This window comes from Bubalus bubalis, chromosome 6 (assembly GCF_019923935.1).
Source record: "Bubalus bubalis isolate 160015118507 breed Murrah chromosome 6, NDDB_SH_1, whole genome shotgun sequence".
NCBI classification, from domain to species: Eukaryota; Metazoa; Chordata; class Mammalia; order Artiodactyla; family Bovidae; genus Bubalus; species Bubalus bubalis.
Genome location: NC_059162.1, coordinates 63,392,159 through 63,417,807, shown reverse-complemented (window position 1 = coordinate 63,417,807; position 25,649 = coordinate 63,392,159).

Sequence of the window (25,649 nt, the reverse complement as noted above, 5' to 3'; positions counted from 1 at the left end):
CATGGAAACCATAAATATTACAACTATGAAAGTTACATGAAAGGAAAATAGGAAAGAATCACAGCACATTAAAAAAAAATGAAGCACAACAGAAAATAGAAAAAGAAGAAAAGAGCTAAAGGATAGAAAACAAAATGGAAATAACAAATATTTCTGTATCAATAATTAACTGTCAACTGATTAAGGCATAGAGTAGCTGGCTGTATGTATAGAAAAACAAAACTAAAAAAATCAAGATTCAGCCAACTACAACAGCCTCACTTTAGATAAAAAAGACACATAGTTAAAAGTAACAAAAAAAGATGTTCAATGCAAATAGTGACCAAAAAAGAGCAAGAGTGAACTTATGTGTATCAGACAAAATGTACTTTATGTCAAAAACTGTCACAAGAACATACCTCAGACCATACAAAAATCAATTTAAAATTGATTAAAAACTTAAACATAAGGCATGAAACTGTAAAATTCCTAGAGGGAACATACCGGAAAATCTTTGTAACATTGGTTTTGGAAATGATTTCATGGATATGACACCAGAAGCACAGACAATAAAAGCAAATATGAACAAGTGGAACTGCCCTGACTAAAACACTTCTGCTTTCTATAAATATTCAACAAGGTAAAAAGGAAACCTACAGAAAGGGGGAAAGTATCTATAAGCCATATATGTAATAAGGGGTTAATTTTCACAATACATAAAACCTCCTATAATTAAATAGCAAAAAATAATAACAATTAAAAATTGAACACAGGACTTCAATAGACATGTCTTCAAAGAAGACAAGAAACAGCCAGTGAGTGTATGAAAAAATGTTTTAACTCACTTAGCAGGCAAATAAAAAACAAAACCACAATGATATATCACCTCACAGCTGTTAGGATGGCTACTATCAAAAAAACAAAAGACAACAAGTTTTGGTGAGGATGTAGAGAAATTGGAACCTTTGTACAATTGGTAGAGGAATGAAAAATGGTGCACTCACTGTAAATAATAGTATATAAGTTCCCTAAATATTTAAAATATAGCTACCACGTGCTGTGCTACGCTTAGTCACTCAGTTGTGTCAGATTCTTTGCAACCCCATGGACTGTAGACCGCCAGGGTCCTCTGTCCATGGGGAGTCTCCAGGCAAGAATCCTGGAGTGGGTTGCCATGCCCTTCTCCAGAGGATCTTCTCAACCCAGGGAACGAACCCAGTTCTCCCGCATTGCAGGCAGATTCTTTACCATTCGAGACACCATGGAAGCCCAAACTACCATATAATCCAGTGATTACTGGATATTCTGGGTGTTTATCCAAAGATTAAAATCAGACTCTCATAGATGTGTTTACTGAAGCACTACTCACAATAGCCAAATTATGGAAACCACCTAAATGACCGTAGTAGGATGAATGGTTAAAAGAAATGTGATAATATGCATATAATGGAATACCACTTGGCCTTAAATAAAAGGAAATCCTGTAATATAGGACAACATGGATAAACACTGAGGATATTATGCTAAGTGGAACAAATCAGTCACAAAAGGGAAGATACTGACTGCCCTTAAATGAGCTATCTTAAATAGTTAAACCCAAAGAATCAGAGAATTGCATGGTGTTTGACAGGGGCTAGGGAAAAAGGGATATGGAGAGTTGCTATTCATTGGTATAAACTTTTGTTTATCATGATGAATAAATTCTAGAGATCTAGTATAAAACATTGTTTCTATAGTTAATAATATTATACTGTACATTTTGAAGAAGGCAATGGCACCCCACTCCAGTACTTGTGCCTGGAAAATCCCATGGACGGAGAAGCCTGGTGGGCTGCAGTCCATGAGGTCACTAAGAGCCGGACATGACTGAGCGACTTCATTTTCACTTTTCACTTTCATACACTGGAGAAGGAAATGGCAACCACTCCAGTGTTCTTGCCTAGAGAATCCTATGGACAGAGGAGCCTGGTAGGAGGCCGTCTATGGGGTTGCACAGAGTCAGACATGATTGAATTGACTCAGCAGCAGCAGTAGTAGCATGTGAAGTGTTCTTAGCATAACAAAAATTTAGATTTCATCAAAATTCAAATTGTCTACTCAGAGAAATCATTACAGATATAAATAGACAAGTGACAAAAAGAAAATATCCACAATTAACATATCTATCAGAGGATTTAAATTGAGAATATAGAAAGAAATCTTATAACTTAATTATAAGAAAACTAATAGCATATTTTCTTTAACATGCAAAAAAAAATACACTTCACAATGAAGACATGAATGTCCAATAAGCACTTTAAAAATGTCTTCAACTCTGTAAGTCATTGGGAAATTTCATGTTAATATCAAATAAGATACCACAAAACACAAAAATGTGTAAAATATAATTGCTTTAAATATTTTGGCGAGATTATGGAGCAACCATGTCTTTATGTGTTACTACTAAGAATGTAAACTGTTACAGTCACTTTGCAAAATGTATTATTAATTTTTCACAGTGTTTAAAAAACTTATCCTTTGACCCAGAAATTCTACATTTAGATATTTATCTAAGAAAAATGATAATACATGTCTAAAATTAACTTGTACATGAATATTCATATAAGAAATTCTAGAACAGGGAAGAGTAATCTAAGGTTTAAAAAAGAAAAAGAGAAAACAGTGATTTCTATGCAGGGTGTGTGGTAGGGTGAAGACTGGAGATTAATTGGTAAAAAACAGGAGGGAACTCCGGGAAATGTTCTCATCAAAGCAGGATGTGGATCATATGGGTTTATCCATTTATCAAAATTGTAAACCTAATTAAACCTAATATGTGTGCTTTTCAATGGATACGAATTTTACCTAAATCATTATCACTACCATCATCATTATCATCTTCTACCATGTGGTTGGTGGAGAGTTAATGGAGGGAGGTAGAGATAAAAAAGAATGGGAGATTATTACTAATTGGTGATTGGAGTAGGAAATAATTCTTGCCTGGAGAATCCCATGGACAGAGGGAGCCTGGCAGGCTAATACACTTTTCTGTTTACTCTGTATATGTATGAAAGCTTCATAATAACTAAAAAATGCTATCTAGTAAAGAAAAATTTTTTCTACAACTCTTTCCCCATATTACGATCTTTTCTTAAAAAAAAAAAAAGACAAAAAACAACTCTGTTAAATATCTACTTAGTGTTAGAAAATGACCAAGGTGTTCCACATGTTAATTTATTTAATGCTTTTTAAAATTCTACAAATCCATCATTATTATCCTTATTTGGTACGCTGTGTGTTGTTTTAGTCTCTCAGTTGTGTCCAGCCCTTTGTGACTGCATGGACTATAGCCACCAGGCTTTTCTGTCCATGGGGTTCTCCAGGTAAGAATACTAGAGTTGGGTTGCCATGACCTCCTCCAGGGATCTTCCCAACCCAGGGATCACACCCAGGTTTCCTGCATTGCAGGCAGATTCTTTACTATCTGAGCCACCAAGGAAGCCTTCATTTGGTATATGCAGAAAAAAATATAGGAGTTATGTAACATTACAAAAGTTTTGAATGAGATCCTTAGAATTTGAGCCATGTCTACCTCATTTTAAAACCTATGCTTTTTTCACTACATATCAATCAACTGTTCTAAGTAATGATAAATCTTGTTTTTGAAGAAGTGAGAAATCAGTAATCAGGATGAAGGCAGAAGATACTGGACTTACTTATTTTATAGAAAGTTTTATAGGAAACTACTTCAATAGAGGTAAATTTTATTTCAATTCAAATTTGATTGTTGATACATTCACTTTTTGAGGGAGGTGGTATAATTCAAGTCATAGGTGAACAAGATCCAGACAGAGAGCTCAGAGACTGGTGAGGCACAAAGACAAAAATGAATCTCTGCCAGTTACTCTATGTTACTAAAATCCTGTTTCACTGACAAACAGAAAACAATACTAGGCTTTTTAATATGTAAAAGTAGACAAAGAGCAGAGTAGGAATTAGAACACCATTTTGCTGAAAAGAAAGGAAAATGTTACTTTGTCAACAAATGTCTATATAGTCAAGCTATGGTTTTTCCAGTAGTCATGTATGGATATGAGAGTTGGACCATAAAGAAAGCTGAGCGCCCAACAACTGACGCTTTTTGAACTGTGGTGTTGAAGACTCTTGAGAGTCCCTTGGACTGTAAGGAGATCACACCATTCAATCCTAAATGAAATCAGTCATGAATATTCATTGGAAGGACCGATGCTAAAGCTCCAATACTTTAGTCATCTGTTGTGAAGAACTGACTCCTTAGAAAAAACCCTGATGCTGGGAAAGATTGAAGGCAGGGGGAAAAGGGAACAACAGAGGATGAGATGGTTGGATGGCGTTACCAACTTGATGGACATGAATTTGAGCAAGCTCTGGGAGTTCATAACAGACAGGGAAGCCTGGCATTTTGCAGTCCATGGTGTTTCAAAGAGTTGGACATGACTGAGTGACTGAACTGAAAGAACATGGTTCATCAGATCAGATCAGTCGCTCAGTCATGTCTGACTCTCTGAGACGCCATGAATCGCAGCACGCCAGGCCTCCCTGTCCATCACCAACTCCCGGAGTTCACTGAGACTCAAGTCCATCAAGTCAGTGATAACATCCAGACATCTCATCCTCTGTCGTCCTCTTCTCCTCCTGCCCCCAATCCCTCCCAGCATCAGAGTCTTTTCCAATGAGTCAACTCTTCACATGGGGTAGCCAAAGTACTGGAGTTTCAGCTTTAGCATAATTCCTTCCAAAGAAATCCCAGGGCTGATCTCCTTCAGAATGGACTGGTTGGATCTCCTTGCAGTCCAAGGGACTCTCAAGAGTCTTCTCCAACACCACAGTTCAAAAGCATCAATTCCTCAGCACTCAGCCTTCTTCACAGTCCAACTCTCACATCCATACGTGACCACAGGAAAAACCATAGCCTTGACTAGACGAACCTTTGTTGGCAAAGTAATGTCTCTGCTTTTGAATATGCTATCTAGGTTGGTCATAACTTTCCTTCCAAGGAGTAAGCGTCTTTTAATTTCATGGCTGCAGTCACCATCTGTAGTGATTTTGGAGCCCAGAAAAATAAAGTCTGACACTGCTTCCACTGTTTCCCCATCTATTTGCCATGAAGTGATGGGACCGGATGCCATGATCTTCGTTTTCTGAATGTTGAGCTTTAAGCCAACTTTTTCACTCTCCACTTTCACTTTCATCAAGAGGCTTTTGAGTTCCTCTTCACTTTCTGCCATAAGGGTGGTGTCATCTGCATATCTGAGGTGATTGATATTTCTCCGGGCAATCTTGATTCCACCTTGTGTTTCTTCCAGTCCAGCATTTCTCATGATGTCCTCTGCATAAAAGTTAAATAAACAGGGTGACAATATACAGCCTTGACATACTCCTTTTCCTATTTAGAACCAGTCTAGTGTTCCATGTCCAGTTCTAACTGTCGCTTCCTGACCTGCATACAAGTTTCTCAAGAGGCAGATTAGGTGGTCTGGTATTCCCATCTCTTTCAGAATTTTCCACAGTTGATTGTGATCCACACAGTCAAAGGCTTTGGCATAGTCCATAAACCAGAAATAGATGTTTTTCTGGAACTCTCTTGCTTTTTCCATGATCCAGCGCATGTTGGCAATTTGATCTCTGGTTCCTCTGCCTTTTCTAAAACCAGCTTGAACATCAGGAAGTTCACGGTTCACATATTGCTGAAGCCTGGCTTGGAGAATTTTGAGCATTACTTTACTAGCATGTGAGGTGAGTGCAATTGTGCGGTAGTCTGAACATTCTTTGGCATTGCCTTTCTCTGTGATTGGAATGAAAACTGACCTTTTCCAGTCCTGTGGCCACTGCTGAGTTTTCCAAATTTGCTGGCATATTGAGTGCAGCACTTTCACAGCATCATTTCAGGATTTGGAATAGCTCAACTGGAATTCTATCACCTCCACTAGGGAATAACTTGCAGAAGGGAGGGTGTATCATTTAGAGTTCAGTAGATAATGAGAAAAAATGGAACATATGTATATACATAAAGAGAAATGCTCCTTTAAGGAATTAGATCTTCTGATTGTAGAGCTGGAAAGTACAAAATGTATAGGCTAGGAAACATCAAGTAAGACTTGAAGTTGCAGGTTTGAGGCTAACAACTGTAGGGCAGACCAGCAGACTAGAAACTCAGGCAAACTATCAATGTTAGTCCTGAAGCAGAATTCCTTCTTCTCCAGAAAGCCTCAGTTTTTGCTCTTTAAAGTTTTTATCTGACTGAATGTGACCCACCCACCTTTTCAAGAGCAATGACCTTTACTTTAAAACAACTAATTCTAAGTATTAATCACATTTACAAAGTACCTTCACAGCTACATGGGGACTAGTGTTTGACCAAACAACTGAATCCCAGAGCCTAACCAAGTTGACATGTAAAATTAACCATTACAGAATCTGAGAAACAGCAAGGCAGTGAGGTCCAGAGGTTCACTAGGAACAAGACTAAAGAGCTTTGTGAAAGGAAATGTCTAATCTTTGGTATTTACTTTTATGCTATATAGTGCTATGCTGTAAATTCTATCACCTCAAGTAATTGTATGTGCTACTGCTAAGGCGCTTCAGTCGTGTCCGACTCTGTGCAACCCCTATGTGAGATATACACATTTCTTGTGTAAATAATATCTGTGGAATAAACTAAGTAACTATATTCATTGTTTAGGCCAAAAAATGAGAAAATGGCATAGAATGTTCTCTATGACTGGTTGATCTATAACTTTTAATATTTCAGCAGGTAGAGGAAGTCAAATCAGAAGAGATCTGGAAGAAGATGAGACAACCCTCTCCATGAGAATTCTCAGAGATATTAGGAAGGGCACAAGGTTCTCATGCACATGGGATGGAATTCAAGCTAATGTTTTTGAATCCCAAAAGTCGTGTACATCAGCTCATAAAACAGCTCAGACAGCCAAACTGCAGGTTATAGGCCTAAAACCGAAAGTTATTTAGAGATTTTGTGAAATTTTCTGAGTCAGTGGGATCTTCCAAAACATCCAGAAGCTTGGGACATTGAAATAAGTCATTAGATATCCCTTAGGTTATGAAAACTATTACCTAGAAATTCATTTATTTTTTTTTCCTATCAAAGTGTGAACAAAGGTAAGGAAAGCATTATGGCAGAGCTTCTGTTTTGTATATATCCCAGGGCAGAATAAAATCTGTCCCATTAAGGGAAGGATCAATAGACCTTCCACTTAAAGTGAAGTTTATAAAAGCACCTCCCCAAACAACCTCTAGTGAAGAGTTAACCCAGTTACAAAAACCCTTAACTGTAATTTACATTCCCATTTGGGAGTAAAGCTCAGCAAACACTTTCAGGAAAAATTCCACTGCTCAGCCTTTAGCAAAACAAGAATTTGCCATTTCTCTATAAAGTTTTGCAGGGTCAACGCAAAAGTAAATCTCATTGTTTTCCTCAAATTCACTGAGGTGTATCTTCTGTACTGCCTGTAATCTATAATCCAACTTCATGTTTTTAAGTAGATATGGGTATAAATATTTGAATATTTGAAGACAGACTATTTCTGTTTCCATTTAGAACAGAAATCTTGAAGTATTTAAGCATTATTATCTTCATTTCTCTAAAGTCTGGAAAAACCTCATCATGGTAGGTGATGATTATAAGGAATCTAAGAAGGGGCTTCCCTGGTGGCTCAGAGGTTAAAGCGTCTGCCTGCAATGCGGGAGACCTGGGTTTGATACCTGGGTCGGGAAGATCCCCTGGAGAAGAAAATGGCAACCCACTCCAGTATTCTTGCCTGGAGAATCCCATGGACGGAGGAGCCTGGCGGGCTACAGTCCACGGGGTCGCAAGGAGTCAGACACGACTGAGCGACTTCACTTTCACTTTCAAGAAAGGCTACCATTGCTATCTTGATGGGCATCTTGGCAAAACAGAAAGAAGGAGATGAGGCAGTAATGATGTTGATGTGTGTTTCAGATACATTTTCATGACAAAACTGATATTCTCCTCTTTCCTTTCTCTGTCCACATTTTTAAATTGCTCTGTTTCAACATATTAGTCAATTTCCTTTTGCCTCAGTTTCATCTTTTATAAAATTGGATGTACTTATTCTACAAATATATATTGATCATTCACTATGAGCTGGGCTCTGTACTAGGTGTGAGAATACAGAAGTAAACTAAACATTACCTATCTTTCCCAAAATGGGATAAATATGTAAATATTATAAGGCAATATAGGAATCCTTGGTGGCTCAGTGGTAAAGAATCCACCTGCAAAGCAGGATATACAGGAGACGTGGGTTCAATCCCTGTTTTGGGAAGATTCCCTTGGAGGAGGTTTTGGCAACCCACTCCTGTATTATTACCTAGAAAAGATGCATAAACCTTATAAGGTAATAGAAAAGTACCATCAACTCATTTTCTAGAAACTAAAAGTAGAGGGAAAATGCTGAGTTTCAGCAGGAAAGCAAACTGTTTGATTTTGGAAATGTTGAGAATAAGTAGAATGCAGAATTTACAAGTAGATGTCTAGAAGCAGTTTAAAATATGTGTCTACGGTCAAACAGATTAAAGTAGCTAAAAATGGTTGGGGATTAAATGAGATTATGAGTAAGAGTACTTTGGAAACTTAAAAGCAATCACACAAGTGTGAGTTCTATATATATGTGCTGATAGCAAGCAATATAAATGTGAATTATTATTACATTTATGTGAAATTAGCACTAAATTAATTTGCAGTTGTTTTATGTTGATTTTAAAGAACTCAATCTTTCACGGAAGTAGAATATTCTAATTTACAAAGTCAAATATAGTTTCTCCAAGACAAAGCATTTTCTGTAAGCATGTGTTAGTCCCTCAGTCTTGTCCAACTCTTTGTGATCCATGGACTATAGCCTGCTAGTCTTCTCTGTCTATGGAATTCTCCAAGCAAAAATACTGGAGAGGTTTGCCATTATCTTCTCCAGGTAATCTTCCAGTCCCAGGGATTGAAGCCAGGCTTCCTGCATTGCAGATGGATTCTTTACTGTCTGAGCTACCAGGTAAGACTTTTCTGTAAGTATGCTGCTGCTGCTGCTAAGTTGTTTCAGTCATGTCGGACTCTGTGCGACCCCAGAGACGGCAGCCCACCAGGCTCCCCCATCCCTGGGATTCTCCAGGCAAGAACACTGGAGTGGGTTGCCATTTCCTTCTTCAATGCATGAAAGTGAAAAGTGAAAGTGAAGTCACTCAGTTGTGTCCAACTCTTCACAATCCCGTGGACTGCAGCCTACCAGGCTCCTCCATCCATGGGATTTTCCAGGCAAGAGTACTGGAGTGGGGTGCCATTGCCTTCTCCTCTGTAAGTATACATTACCCATATACAGATGCTTCATAAATGTTGTTGACTCATTAGCAAACGGGAGAGAGTTTTACATAGTGATGGAAGAAAAATTAACACTTATTGCCAAATGCAACTACATATGTACTCTTGAGATCTCTAGTTTTTTTTTTTATTTTATTTTATTTTTAAACTTTACATAATTGTATTAGTTTTTAAACCACACTATCCAAAAATGGAATTCGTAAGGGATCACAGACTTTAATCATCACATCATTATCACAAATTTATAATATCTGAGGAATAGATATTATACAAAAGGGCTTTCGCTGTGTAATTTATAGGGTTAGCCTAACTGATTCCTCCCCAATCCCCAAAGGATGCTGTGCTAGAGCCAGTAGATTAGGGTGGTCAAAGTAAGAGCTCTGCACTCAGAGAGGCTAGATTAGAATTTTGGCTCCAATGCTTACTATGACCACATGTCACGGTAATTTGAACAATTTAAATCTGTCGCAATATCTTCACCAGTGTAAAGTTAATAATAATACCTGTCTTAGGGCTTTCTAATGGTTAAATGAGGTAGTTTATCTAAAGTGGTTAAAACAGTGACTAGAATATATATTTTTTAAAATAAATATCAGCTATTGTTGCTAGACTACAATATTCCTCTATTTACTTTTGTCATACATGAAAATTTTATTCAGTTCAGTTCAGTTCAGTAGCTCAGTCGTGTCAGACTCTTTATGACCCCATGAATCGCATCACGCCAGGCCTCCCTGTCCATCACCAACTCCCGGAGTTCACTCAATCTCATGTCCATCGAGTCGGTGATGCCATCCATCCATCTCATCCTCTGTCGTCCCTTCTCCTCCTGCCCTCAATCCCTCCTAGCTTCAGAGTCTTTTCCAATGAGTCAACTCTTCGCATGAGGTGGCCAAAGTATTGGAGTTTCAGCTTCAGCATCAGTCCTTCCAAAGAACACCCAGGACTGATCTCCTTCAGAATGGACTGATTGGATCTCCTTGCAGTCCAAGGGACTCTCAAGAGTCTTCTCCAACACCACAGTTCAAAAGCATCAATTCTTCAGCACTCAGCTTTCTTCACAGTCCAACTCTCACAGCCATACATGATGACTGGAAAAACCATAGCCTTGACTAGATGAACCTTAGTTGGCAAAGTAATGTCTCGGCTTTTGAATATGCTATCTAGGTTGGTCATAACTTTCCTTCCAAGGAGTAAGCATCTTTTAATTTCATGGCTGCAATCACCATCTGCAGTGATTTTGGAGCCCAAAAAAATAAAGTCGGACACTGTTTCCACTGTTTCCCCATTTATATCCCATGAAGTGATGGGACCAGATGCCATGATCTTTGTTTTCTGAATGTTGAGATTTAAGCCACCTTTTTCACTCTCCTCTTTCATTTTCATCAAGAGGCTTTTTAGTTCCTCTTCACTTTCTGCCATAAGGGTGGTATCATTTGCATATGTGAGGTTATTGGTATTTCTCCTGGCAATCTTGATTCCAGCTTGTGCTTCTTCCAGCTCAGAGTTTCTCATGATGTACTCTGCATATAAGTTAAATAAGCAGGGTGACAATATACAGCCTTGACGAACTCTTTTCCTATTTGGAACCAGTCTAGTGTTCCATGTCCAGTTCTACTGTTGCTTCCTGACCTGCATACACGTTTCTCAAGAGGCAGGTCAGGTGGTCTGGTATTCCCATCTCTTTCAGAATTTTCCACAGTTGATTGTGATCCACACAGTCAAAGACTTTGGCATAATCAATAAAGCAGAAATAGATGATTTTCTGGAACTCTCTTGCTTTTTCCATGATCCAGCGCATGTTGGCAATTTGATCTCTGGTTCCTCTGCCTTTTCTAGAAACAGTCTGAACATCTGGAAGTTCACGGTTCACGTATTGCTGAAGTCTGGCTTGGAGAATTTTGAGCTTTACTTTACTAACATGTGAGATGAATGCAATTGTGCAGTAGTGTGAGCATTCTTTGGTATTGCCTTTCTTTGGGATTGGAATGAAAACTGACCTTTTCTAGTCCTGTGGCCACTGCTGAGTTTTCCAAATTTGCTGGCAGATTGAGTGTAGCACTTTCACACCATCATCTTTCAGGATTTGAAATAACCCAACTGGAATTCCATCAGCTCCACTAGCTTTGTTTGTAGTGATCCTTTCTAAGGCCCACTTGACTTCACATTCCCGGATGTCTGGCTCTAGGTGAGTGATCACACCATCATGATTATCTGGGACATGAAGCTCTTTTTTGTACAGTTCTTCTGTGTATTCTTGCCATCTCTTCTTAATATCTTCTGCTTCTGTTAGGTCCATAACATTTCTGTCCTTTATCAAGCCTATCTTTGCATCAAATGTTCCCTTGGTATCTCTAACTTTCTTGAAGAGATCTCTAGTCTTTCCCATTCAGTTGTTTTCCTCTATTTCTTTGCATTGATCGCTGAGGAAGGCTTTCTTATCTCTCCTTACTATTCTTTGGAACTCTGAATTTATATGCTTGTATCTTTTCTTTTCTACTTTGCTTTTCACTTCGCTTCTTTTCACAGCTATTTGTAAGGCCTCTGCAGACAGCCATTTTGTTTTTTTGCATTTCTTTTCCATGGGGATGGTCTTGATACCTGTCTCCTGTACAATGTCACGAACCTCTGTCCATAGTTCATCAGGCACTCTGTCTATCAGATCTAGTCCCTTAAATCTGTTTCTCACTTCCACTGTATAATCATAGGGATTTGATTTAGGTCATACCTGAATGGTCTAGTGGTTTTCCCTACTTTCTTCAATTTTTATTAACATATCTAAATCTAATCTGTACAAATTAAGAGATCTATTTGATTCTAAAGTTTCAGAGTAAAGGAAAGTTTTCTTTTGTTCTTGTTTGTATCAGTTGAGTGATATTTATTCATCTTGTCTTTGAAATACTCCCATACAGACATTCATAACTGAAAGTGTATCTTTTCACTTAAACAGGATAACAAATTTAGGATAAGTGTGATTTGGAAGTAATAAGTACATTAGTAGCCATAAGAATGATAAAACAATGAATGGAATGATTGCTTGAGTCTTCATTCCAGGAAAATTGTAAGAACTGTCAACTGCCTGTCCCTTAAGACAGCCAGAATATAGATTATCTGATCCATGGTGGTAGTTCCTAGCTCCCAGATTCTATGATTTAAGTAACTCAGAATGAACACACCCTTTTGATGCCTTTGTCTATGGGCTTGTGTAAAAGTAGTATGTATTTATGGGACTTCCTGGTGGCTCAGCAGTAAAGAATCCACTTGCAATGCAGAAAGACATAGGAGATGCAGTTTCGATCAGTGGTTTAGGAAGATCCCCTGAAGGAGGAAATGGCAAGACACTCCAGTATTCTTGTGTGGGAAATCCTATGGACAAAGAAGCTTTGTGGGCTACAGTACATGGGGTAGCAAAAAAGTTAGACATGACTCAGGACACACACAACACACACACACACACACACACACATATATATAAATGGCATTACACCTTACGCTTGCATCTGATTATATAATCAGCTTTTGTTGGACTTTTGTTCAAATTTCTCACCTCAAGTTTAATATTACTTTTTGCTACAATATATATTCTCATATGTCAATGACTCAAGTTACTGCTGATGTGCTTGAGATATGACATGTGTGTGCATGTTTTCAATCACTCAGTCATGTCCAACTCTTTGCAACCCCGTGGACTGTAGCTTCGCCAAGCTCCTCTGCCTATGGAGTTTTCTAGGCAAGAATTCTGGAAAGGGTTGCCATTTCCTACTTCAGGGGATCTTCCCAACCCAGGGACGGAACGTGCGTCTCTTGCATCTCTGTGTATTGGTAGGCAGATTTTTACCAATGTGCCACTTGGGAAGCCCTTGAGATATTACACTCCTATTTAATTAGTTTTCTTAAATGGGATTTTTAAAAGGCAAAACACTATCCAAATCTTATTTGTACTGGTATGGTTCTTTGCAAATTTGTATACATGCAACAATGTAGTATGAGCTTCTCTCAGAAATGACCTACAGCAAAGCACACCAAGTATTCAGAACCTCTGTTTTTTGCTGTTGTTGTTTTAACAGCATATCCGTAATTCTTGCACTTTGCTAATGACTTTAAATGTTAAATTAAGTCATATTTAAATTTCTCAAAATCTGCTTTAATTCTTATCACCTTTGGCAGCCAGTTTCCAAATCCTCACTCTTATACTACCAGAATCCTCTTGTGTATTGTCTGACAGATGAGATGAGTTTATGGTGATCCTCTTCTCTTGGTCTCAAAATATTAAGTCTGAATCTAAACATGGCCGGCAAATAACTAGGGGGACTTTTCTAAACATGATTTAATACACTGAGCTTCAATTTGAACAGACTTGTATCTACTCAGGAAACAGATTGGTTTGCTCATATAAACCACAGCTATGTATTTTTTTTATAGTCTCTTAAATTACTAACCTGCAAGTTAGCCTAAAGACAAATTTTTATTTTATTTAAAACACATATCATCTTACTTTTCTCTTTAGGCCTAAATCTGAGAGAAAATGTAATTTATGAGCTATAAATCTGTGGTTTTTAAAGGATAGTGAAGACTAATGATCTGGGGGTGGGGATAAGGATACATTTCAAAATAACCTCCTAGCTCCTTATTAAAGTTAAAATAAAATAATTCTCCACACCACCTAATTAAAATAAACAAACTAGTCTCCATTGTAAACACTCTGTTTCTTTCACACCACCCTTATTCCTTTCCCCTCACTTTGTGTTTCATAAAAAACATCTATAAATATGCTGAGACAGGATACATTTTCACTAGTAAAAGATGGATCAAGGAATGATCTCTCTATAATGTAATATCTAAATAAAGAGGATCATATTCAACATTTACTAAGCATTATTTTTCAAAGAATTTAGTTACTAAATACACACACACACACACACACCCCCCAAACTATACCCTGCCCCTATTATGATTCAGCTGAAATTTTAGACTCTTCAGTCCCATTATAAAACTCATCCTGAAGTACTCTATTATTTCATTGTATCACCAATTAAGAGGATTTATCCATATATATATATATATATATATATGCTAAAACTGGTTACCTAAATAACTTTGATTTAAATTTCTCTAATTATCCTTTTTTTTCTCATATAAGCTAAGAAGCAGATATGCAAGACAAAGATGGTCACATCGCTTTTCTAATTATTTGGGATTTCAGAACCAAAACAACAACAACAAAAACAATTAGCAACTCCATATAAAAATGTATTTGTTGCTAAGTTTGATTTCTAAGATCTTCATTACCATATTCCCATTTATCTGTGTAGTGGGAGCATTGCTCGTAGCTTACTAATTCATGGAAATATTGAAGCATTAGTCAATACTTTAAAAGCACTTTATATGGCCATTGTAATGTGCAGTGTAATGAATTCTTCAAAGCCTTTTATTGATTTCACTTGAGAAAAGAATAATTTATTATAATATGAATTGAACTGTGAATATAATTAAATTTATGGGAATTATTCTAAAACCAAAAGATGGTTTCTCCCAGCGCATCTATTTCAGTATTGAAACATATCATCAAATATTACAAATTGTTCTCGATACATTATGATTATTCTGTCTTTAGAAAATGGTCCTTAACTGAACTAAATTCAGTCAACATTTATGTATTACATGCCCAATATGTACCAAACATTTATTTTCTACTAGAATATGACAATGAACAAGGCAAACAGACTCATCATTCTAGATGAGAATCTGAAGCTTCTGGTAATGACTAAGTCTCCTCTATCTTGCCTTTACCCATATGATAAAACCCAAATGTTGGAATCTGGCCCCTTGTATGTCATTCCAAGTATAAATTCTGTTATATCTCATGGTACAGTCTACATGACTAACTAGATTTTTGAAGTCTCTGTAAATTTGCCTCTTCCTTAAGTGCCACATGCAAGCTTGTAACTGATGAATGTTTCCTCAAATAAAGTTTTGCTACTTCTATGTACTCCTGTGACTTCTTTAAAAAGTGGAATAATTTTCATGCTTCCACAGCACTTTGCAATATATTCCAATTGTAACACATACTACATTGTAAATACCTATGCCTGCCCTCTGCATTGGACTGTAAACTTCTTGAAAGGGAAGATTACATTTTCTTCACTTCAGTCCTTGGACAAAACCCTCAATATGTAGTACATAGAATACATTTTTAAAATGTTTAATCAATTATATTTTTAATTAATCAATTTAATCAATTATATTTTATACCTACATAATTGAAGGTAATAAATTTTAAAATTATATAAAGTAGTCTGGAAAAATATTTTTCAAAATTGATTCATTTTAAAAAGATGTCAAAAAAAAAATAAAAATAAATAAATAAATAAAAAGATGTCCAATAGTCCAATAATGTGAAAATCATAAAAAATTCTGGTAGAAAGAATTAGAATCAAATATACTATGCAAATTTTTTATTCAACATTTCAAAGTAATATACCATGTAAAGTGTTCCTATTCAAGCTTTCCTGGTATATTTCAGTTTAATACTGAAATGTATATATTGTATATAAATGCTATGAATCTAGATAATTATATAATTTATGATTTTATTAATCAAAGGGGAAAAGTATCAAATAATAGGGATTAGTTTTTAAAAATATGGCATTCAGGAGAATGCCAAACACAAGAAGTTATGCTGTAAGAATGGGTAATAACATGGGAAATGTTTAAAAATAATTTGTTTTGAAAAGTTACAAAACAATATAAAAAGAATGCCAACTGCAATAAAATAAAATTTGAGTGTGATTATATATGTGTATAAATTGACATGCACTGAGAAAAACAGGTATATCTCTTGGGAATAAAAGCAATATCAGCCTAACAATATTCCTAGGAAAAAACTGATATACCTTTTAAGCTGTTCAGCAAAATGCCTCACATAAATTAAACTAAACCTAGATTATTATAAACCTCAAAATAATATTTTTAAATTGTCATTGATTTGCATTTCTATACTTTCTTCACTTGAAATTTTCTAGAGTTTCATTTGTTCTAGAACATTAAATATTATTTTCACCATTATTAATAAATTATAAATGAGCACTCAACTAGCAAAATGCTATGAATATGACCAACAAAACATATCCAGGAAGCAATTATTCTATAACCTACTCTGTCTCTTACTGAAATCATCTTTCTCTTGGAATCCTTATCATATCTCCTTCCTTTTAGGCACCATTTGAAAGAAAATAGATCATGGAAGAAGAAATAGCCCCAACAGTATAATTAAAATGTTACCTACACCATGTTATTGATCACTTTAAAATGTTGAATTAACCACTAGCCAATGGCCATCAATGTGGCTGAGAAAGGCTAAATTTTGGGCCTATTGCTGCATGTCCCATGATCCTAAAACCATGCCAGATCTATAGTTGTTACCCCTATGATGACCATTTTTCCCCCAGTCTATGTGCTCTGCCTACTACTGTGGATATTATTCTATTAACATGTCATTCCAATACAACAAATTATCTGACTCAAGGCATTTATTTAGTGCAAATTAGAGGTAATGTCCACACTAGAAGTGCATATCCATTTGTTAATTTGAGTGTCTGACACTTTTCAGTAATCCATAAAACGAATAGTAGTTGTACCAACCTGGAAAGCAAAAAAAGAAAAAAAAAAATCTGTCTAATCCTCTGGAAAACACTTTTGTATTTTATATTTTGCCAAGTGGTATTTTTGGGAAGTATGCATATTAGGAGAAGAATATGTTTATTGACCGCCATTTTTCAATTTTATTTTGCTTTTCTATTTTGTTTCCAAATTGAATTTCAGTGTTAAGATATTTATTTCTAGTGTAAGTTGAAGATAGAAAGAGTAGACATTTTCTTGTAAATCAACTTTGAATGCTGTGGATATTTTTCTTCCTAATTATTTCATGAAATTGCAACAATTCATGTATTTTATCATTAAACACAACATTAAGCATCAGTTGGGGAGTACTGTAGAAAAGTACTTTTAGGAGAACCATTATAAGAAAAATTATAATTTTTCATCACAGTTGTTTTTTCTGGTAAAAGTAAAGGCTAATTACTTTGGACTTCAAAGCACTTGGATCATTTCTCAGTAAGAGAAACTGTGAAAACTGAAGTGTTTCTTCTTAAAATGGAAACCAGCATACACATGCAAAATAATTGTAAAATTAGGATTCATTTTCAGTATTTAGCTGCCAGCCCATAAATTTTAATTGACAGGATGTAAACTAGATACTTAAATAGGAAGATTTGGTGAACTAAGGAAAAAGACTCAAGTACAACATAGACTAACATTGTTTGAGTATAATAACTTGGATTTTTAAAGTGACAGTACTATAGACCTTAAACACTATGGGCTAATGCTCATTAAACCTTATTCATGGAGTTTTTCATAGCTATACCTATTGCTCTTTCTTACCCATTTTCCTCTTCTAGAAAGTTAAGAAAACAAAAAGGTATGAGGTATTTTGCTTTATGTTTACTTAAGAGAAATGGGAAAGATTAGTATTTAAATAGAGCTGAAATTACAAATACCAGAACCATGTTGGCATATAAGCAATGCTTAGGCACCACAACTCAGTGCTGAATGGTTTCACAGCGGGACACTCTACTCAAAGCCATTCTGCAAGGGGCTCTTCATCAATATTGTTGAGTTTGGGTCTAGCAACACTTAGTGAAGCAGGGAACACACTCCATTCAACGGAAAGTATAGAAAAGCTATTAGTGACAATGCAGCTATATTGGAAGACAAATGGAACAAAGAGATTATGAACGCATTTAGCAGGCCAAATTTAAAATGGAACTCATTTGTTTACTAGCCAAAGTTTTTGTTGTTGTTATTGTTGTTGTTTTTAAGCCAGTTTAGCTGGTTTCCTTTCGTTCAATATTAAATACCTCATTTTGAACTTTTTTTCATTAGTAACTGACTCCTCACTTTAAAAATATTCCAAGCACTGAGATTCAGATGAGTACTGCAATCACTATAATCGCTGCGTTTGCATCTGAATTTTAGTTTCAGGGTGATTCATTATCTTCATCACTAGTAGAAATACAATCTGTCTCCGTACATTCTGATCTTTGAGAAGAGTAAGGAAAGAATTGGTGGGAGAAAGTTGAATTGACTGACAATTGTATTCCCTCTATGTGTGTGTGTTTGCATATGTGTGTGTGCACTCACTCAGTCATGTCTGACTCTTTGCAACCCCATGGACTCTAGCCCGTCAGGCTCCTTTGTCCATGGAATTTTCCAGGCAAGAATACTGTGGGTTGCCATTTCCTACTCCAGGGGATTTTCTTGACCCAGGGAACAAACCTGCATCTCCTGCATTGGCAAGTAGATTCTTTATCACTGTGCCCCCAGGAAGCCTCAATGCTCTCTATAGCAGTTACAAATCATTTGAAATATATAATTTGAAAAGCTGTAACTGATAGTGGCATTATCATATGACCACTCTAAAATCAACTAGCATTACACTGAATGCCTTGGATTTCCAAGGGTTTCAACATGAATGCATATTTCTAGGTTTTTACACAATAAATGTGGAACCCATCTATTTCTTTTTAACCAAATTCTTCCTGTTCAAAATCTACACCTGCCTCCACCGTATTTTAATAACTTATTTTCAAAAGTTAATTTTTCCGTGTAAAATTTTAAAGGCAGAAGTCTCTTAAGACATCTGGCATTATTTTTAGTTTACCTATTATAATAAAATTACAAAGTGAACTCTTTGCTATTTTCTTGTTTTTATTCAAGTCAAATGTTCATGGGTTATTACTTAGATTTATGCTCACAGGCAAAAGAGAAATTTTCCACTTGCAAAGAGAAACAGTTTGTTAGGGCTGAGAGGAAGACAGTATATAAAACGACTGAGCACTAGGACACTTCTAATTGTTGAGCTTTTAATGCTGCTCCTTAACAGACAAAAGATGTTCAGCCGAAACTTTGTTCATCCACTTTCTGCAGATAAAAACAAAAATTGAGCTAGGAAGATTTCCTAGTAGTTTTTCATGTGCAAATCTGTTTCACAGGAGCACAACACATATGTTTCAATGCTTATATTGTCATTGTTTCTTTTTTTTTTTCCTTTTCCAACTGGGCACACAATATGCACCCAACATACCTATAAAAGGTTGACTGAAAAATCACATTTTATAGTCTGCCAAAGGAATGTTTGTATTAAATTGCTTCAGATGGAGAAAGTTTCATTGTGATCAGAACCCAAGAGATATAAAAGGGCCATAAACTTTGGGTCATAATGTGAGTTTATAAGCCTGGCTTCTACTTAATTTAAATTATAGTGGCAGTGCAAGAAATTGTGGTTTACCAAGAGCACTAGGCCTCAGGCCAAACGCTTTTGTTCCACTAGCTGCCTGGATATCCTGCCTCTGTTGGAAAGAGTTAATGGCCTTGCATAGATATTTCTTGTAATTCGACATGTGAGAAAAATAAAACTTAGTAATCACACATAGCCACATGTATTACTAAGGTTTACAATTATAAAGTAGCGAATCTAGTGTAGACTCCATTTTATAAACTTTTTGTTTTTTGGTTTGTTTTGCTTGGCTTTTTTGCTCCTGGATTAGTGCCAGCATTCAAATATCTGCCTAGAGCTGGTGCATGAGCTCTAGAGAGAGGATGGATTTAGCATCTCCATTTAAAATTAAAGTTTACCTTATAATTTAGTCCAATTTGACTGAATACATCTGTGATTTTTTAGTTGCCCATATTGGACATTACAAATCAAAATTATATTTATACTAAGATAAATCATATTCTTGTTTTCTACTCTATCTATTTGACTTTTAAAGCATACAGCTTTCTATACAAAAGATGCTGGAACATAACAGACAAACTCGATTTGCCTAATCTTTGACCATATCTGTTTGGTGAGTTTTTTAAAAGATGAAAATGACACAAGGGCTTTGATTAAATCCAGTCAGCTTTAGCATTTATCCTAAAGTCTAATATCATAGCATACTAGCAAACTGAAGAGAAAAAAAGTACAAAAAGGCATTTTACCTTATTATTATTTTCCCAATTAAACATATAAAATTATATCTTAGAATTTTAAAATATTAACCTCGAGCTGTATTTTTATGGTATAAAATAATGTCACAATAACAACAAAAAAAGAGAAATGACAGAAACTAATATCTGGAAAGGAAAAAATTTAAACATCACAACATCTGTATGTATGTTTTAATTATTCTATAAACAAGATTTTTATTGCAAATTCAGCTTAGTAAAATATTTCTCAAATAAGCATTCCATAGCTAAAATACATGGTAGACAATGAATAATAGCTTGTAGGTACTACAGTAGACCAAAAGGAAAAAAAAAAGGCATATTTGAATGGTATATTTCAGTAATAAAACATATTGTGGAAAGTCTATTGCCATATTAGCTGTATATTCACATCCATGATGCCTAATTCCTGGTCTTAATTTGATTCTTGAGATAACATTGCAGCTTGGAAGGAAGCTGAGAGGTTATCTAGTTCTGTCACTCAGTAAGACTCTTTTCCAAAGGTAACTTGTATTTCCAGTATCTTCTTATATACTTTCAGTTCAACTAGATTCACTGCCTAGAAAGTGTCCAGTCTGCTTTTTAAGAGTTCCAATTAATATGTTCCTTTTATTGGATCAAAAGTGGCCTCTCCCTGACTCCCTTTCAAAGTCATACCTACTTGAGTCACAAAGAATAAATTTTATCCATATTTCATATATGATCCCTTTAAATAGCTAAGGCAGGTATTATGCACTCCTAATATCTATCTTTCTACAGACAAAATGTTCCCATTTTCTTCAAATGCTTAACTGACACATTTTTAGTATAATGTCCTTTGAGTGACTAGTATACTCAGTCCCTCTGTTCTCTGGTCTGGGATAATTCCCTCTCTTTTTCAGTCTCCTTACTATTAATGTAGCCTATGATCAGGCTGGGCTTCCCTGGTGGCTCAGTGGTAAAGAATTCTCATGCCAATGCAGGAGATGCAGGTTTGATCCCCTGGAGAAGAAAATGATAACCCACTCCAGTATTCTTGCTCCAGTACTATCCCATGGACAGAGAAGCCTAGAGGGCTAGTCCATGGGGGCACAAAGAGTCAGACACAACCTAATGACTGAATAACAATTGGGTTGCTTTTCTGGCATAATAACTCACTGTTGATCAATATTAAGCACACACTCAATGAAGCCAGTAAGTATGACAATGTGGAACATTTCTTTCCTATCCTACACTTACACAACAAATATTTTGAACCAAGTCACCAGACTTGATAATTATTCCCATAGGATTTTCTCTCATTAATTTCAATTCATTCTTTCAGCTTATTGAGATCTCTTTCAGCCTTGACTGTTCTATGTTAAAACTCCTCAGTAGCATAGCAGTAGTGTCTGCAGACAGAAGTCTAGGCACACCACTAACATCCTAACCATTGACATCTATTTATTCATCAATCTCTTGGGAGTACGATATAAGAAGCTACTTAATCAACTATTTGTTTTATTAACAAGCTCATACTTCTCTGTCATATTTAGGAAACAATATGTGTGATATTGCTAAATCTCTAGCTTCCTTCTAATCTACCAATCTGATATGGGGAACACATGTATACCTGTGGTGGATTCATTTTGATATTTGGCAAAACTAATACAATTATGTAAAGTTTAAAAATAAAATAAAATTAAAAAAATAAATAAATTACATAAGCAAAAATAAATAAATAAATAAAAGTTAACCTGATATCATGAAAAAATAAATAAATAAATGCCTTTGAAAAGCAAAGTTTGGGGATTTGATTTTTGCTTTATAATTCAGTGGACAAACCATTTTAAAATCTTTCAGTCATTCAAGAGGTAAAATGATATTATCATACATATATTTTTACTATTCATTCCTAATTATATAGTGTTCTCTTTATTCTTTATCTGAGTGGTCAATTCTATTGAAAATTAATATGAAAATGATCCAGGTATATACTGAGTATTTCAAACACTATATCATGTACATTAGCTTATGAAAATAATAAAATGCAATTAGACTTTTCAAAAGTTGCACAACTTTAATATGTGGAAATTGTGTACGCAAGGGATTATGTTGAGATAGTATCTAGGTTAGTATAGGGGCTGTTGTCCTTTTTAATGTGCTATTTGGGGAGATTAAAGAAAAATATTGTTGCTCTTAAAACAAAAACAAATACAGAACACAGAAGCCCTCTATTTTGATTTTTAATTTCACTTCAGTAAACTATATTCTAAAGCTGAAACTCTAATACTTTGACCACCTCGTGTGAAGAGTTGACTCATTGGAAAAGACTCTGATGCTGGGAGGGATTGGGGGCAGGAGGAGAAGGGGACAACAGAGGATGAGATGGCTGGATGGCATCACCAACTCGATGGACATGAGTTTGGGTAAACTCCTGGAGTTGATGATAGACAGGGAGGCCTGGCGTGCTGCGGTTCATGGGGTCGCAAAGAGTCAGACATGACTGAGCGACTAAACTGAACTGAACTGAAAGTACATATCACTTTAACTTTCCTTCTAGTTATATTTGGAATGGCAATCTCTTCTTTCTTCTCTGACTTTTCATGTCAATTCCAGATTTCATGTTTTATGTTTAAACCATTACTTTCTGTATGTCTAATTTTGTGTAAATTACACCATCTTCTCTCTTAATGCTATGGCAAAAAAGTAGTAGTAAGTACAAAACAATATTAGACTCCTTCAGTGACAGGAAGATTCCTTCATTAATATTTTGTAAATTTGTTTTCTATAAATATATTTATAGAATATACTATAAGAGGATTATTAACAGATGATCAATCCAGAGTAAATCATAATTTATCTTTCCAAATCTGATTTCTCTGCAAACAAACTGAGAAGATGGCCTATAAGACACAGTCTGAGAAACAAGTGTACTCTTATATAATCTTTCTTGCCACTGGGCCAGTTACTGCATTCACATGTAACTTGGTCAAAGTGAGGATTCTAATACCATTTGTCTAATGTTAGTTTTGTACCAGTGTTGCTGTGGGAGAAAAATGGGCATCCTCGTTCATAATCTGACCTACTTTCATCTCTGCCTCCAACAGTAAGAGCATGGCTCAGCTTCTGTGCACTATCTTAGAGTGGCTAAATGCATTAAAATTAAGTATAAGTCTAGACTTGAATACTAGCTTTGCCCTTCTGGTTAAGCATTATCAGGAAAATCTGAATCTTGTACTTCCTCTGTCTAAGGCCAGTTATAGAATTTGTGGGACCCAGTGAAATATAAAACTGAGGGCCCCTGTTCAAAACAGGAAAAAATTTCCACTGAAGATATAAAAACACAAAACTTTTCCCTTTTATTTCATGCTGTTTATCTCTAGACTTGTCACTTTTTTTTTAATTTGCTACTTAATGTCATTCTAATTTAAAATAAATATTTAAATTATTAAATTTTACCATTCTTTATGCTATGAAATACCAGTTTTAAATGAAAATACAGGAGCATTTAATTCCTAAACAGAATCACTAAGGTTGCATTTTGTATTTCATAGTTTATACATGCTTTTGTGTTTTGTTCTTAACAATGGAAACACCACACAAATCTCAGTTTTATTATACTTTTTGATACACACAAACTCTACTAATAATCTCTACCTTCATCTTTACACAAAGGGAAACCCTTGTGGCTCAGCTAGTAAAGAATCTGCCTACAATGCAGGGGACCTGGGTTCAATCCCTGGATCAGGAAGATCCCCTGAAAAAGGGAAAGGCTACCCATTCTAGTGTTCTGGCCTAGAGAATTCCATGGACTGTATATCCACAGGGTCGCAAAGATTCAGACACTACTGAGCGACTTTCACTCACCTTCATCTTATTGACGAGTAATAAGGACTGACAGGGAAAGAAAGTATGAGCTTACCTACTTTTTCTTCACTCTGTGTCATCACTTTCAAGACAGTGGTTGGCTAATTTAGGGAAGTAACCAGAGAAAAAGAATACAGTAAGGTCTCTTGATCATTCCTGTTTCTTAGAACATCACTGCCTTCTTTCTGTGTTTGAAGCAAGTTCTCGTGACTTTGCAAGACCAAAGGTATCCTTGCTTACTTAGTCATGATATAACACAGTTATCTTGTGTTCCCCAAGTCTTGAATGCTCATGCGTAATGGACCCACCACAGGATTTTGTGCTCAGAGGTATCATAAATGCTACATGACAATGAAGAGGTAAGAAATGATAGCAAACATGCATACTATGTACATCTCCTATACTCACATGGATTCTCCAGTGTTCTATTACACTTTAGATACAAAATATAAGTTTGAAAATAAAACAAAAACTTTCTAGACAGTAAAAACAGGACATTAAACCAAGCACAGGATCTTCTGAGCATCTGGCCTTGTGGGACTGTACAGGTTGCATATGCACGAAGCTGGCCCTGTCTCTATCATAGCACTTCCTAGTTTCCTTTTCTGTCCTCCCCAATGGGCTATAACTTTTAGTTTGAATTATCATCCCAATGCCCCGTCTGGTGCCTTAGTAAGCACTTATAATGCAAATAATAAATGAATGACACTTAACCCATCAACTCCTCAATTTCTTCTTAGCAAGCAAGAACTTAAAAAGTAAATACACAGAGAAAATATATCAAATAAGGCATTATTAAGCACATGAAAATTCCATGTTAAAAATTATGTTCAATATGATACAAAATGTAAAATATCAGCTGGACAGAAACAATACAGTGAATTAATAAAGGGCAGACATTCTGAGGTAACATCCTTAAGGGTGAATGTGGATGAGATAGATATATAGATAGATCAGTTGGATAACCGTTTTAGAAAAGGCAAATTCCATGAGGACAGGGACTTATTGTCCATTATTCTATTCCCAAAATTTTTTCCTAAATATGGTTATCCACAAGTATACACATACTGAATAGAATACACAATAGAACACACAAGTACATGAAAAAAGTGTGACATGCACAAGAAAAATTAATTTGATTAAATTAACATTTTGATTTTGAGTGAAATGATTCTAAGTGTTTTAAACAATAAACATGAGAATTTCTCAGTGCATAGTATTTTTCTCTTCCCTTAATACAAAGAGCAAGTCCTCATTAGAAAACTTCTCACTTTCCTGATTTTCCAGAAAATCTTTTCTATAAGATCTATCTCTGAGAAAGAAGTGGTAAAACAATAAAAGTAGAGGCTAAACTCAACCCATTAAAACTCTGAATAATAAATAATTATTTCTTTTTAACTAGTCATCAATTATTCTGAGGAGAGCAGTCCTT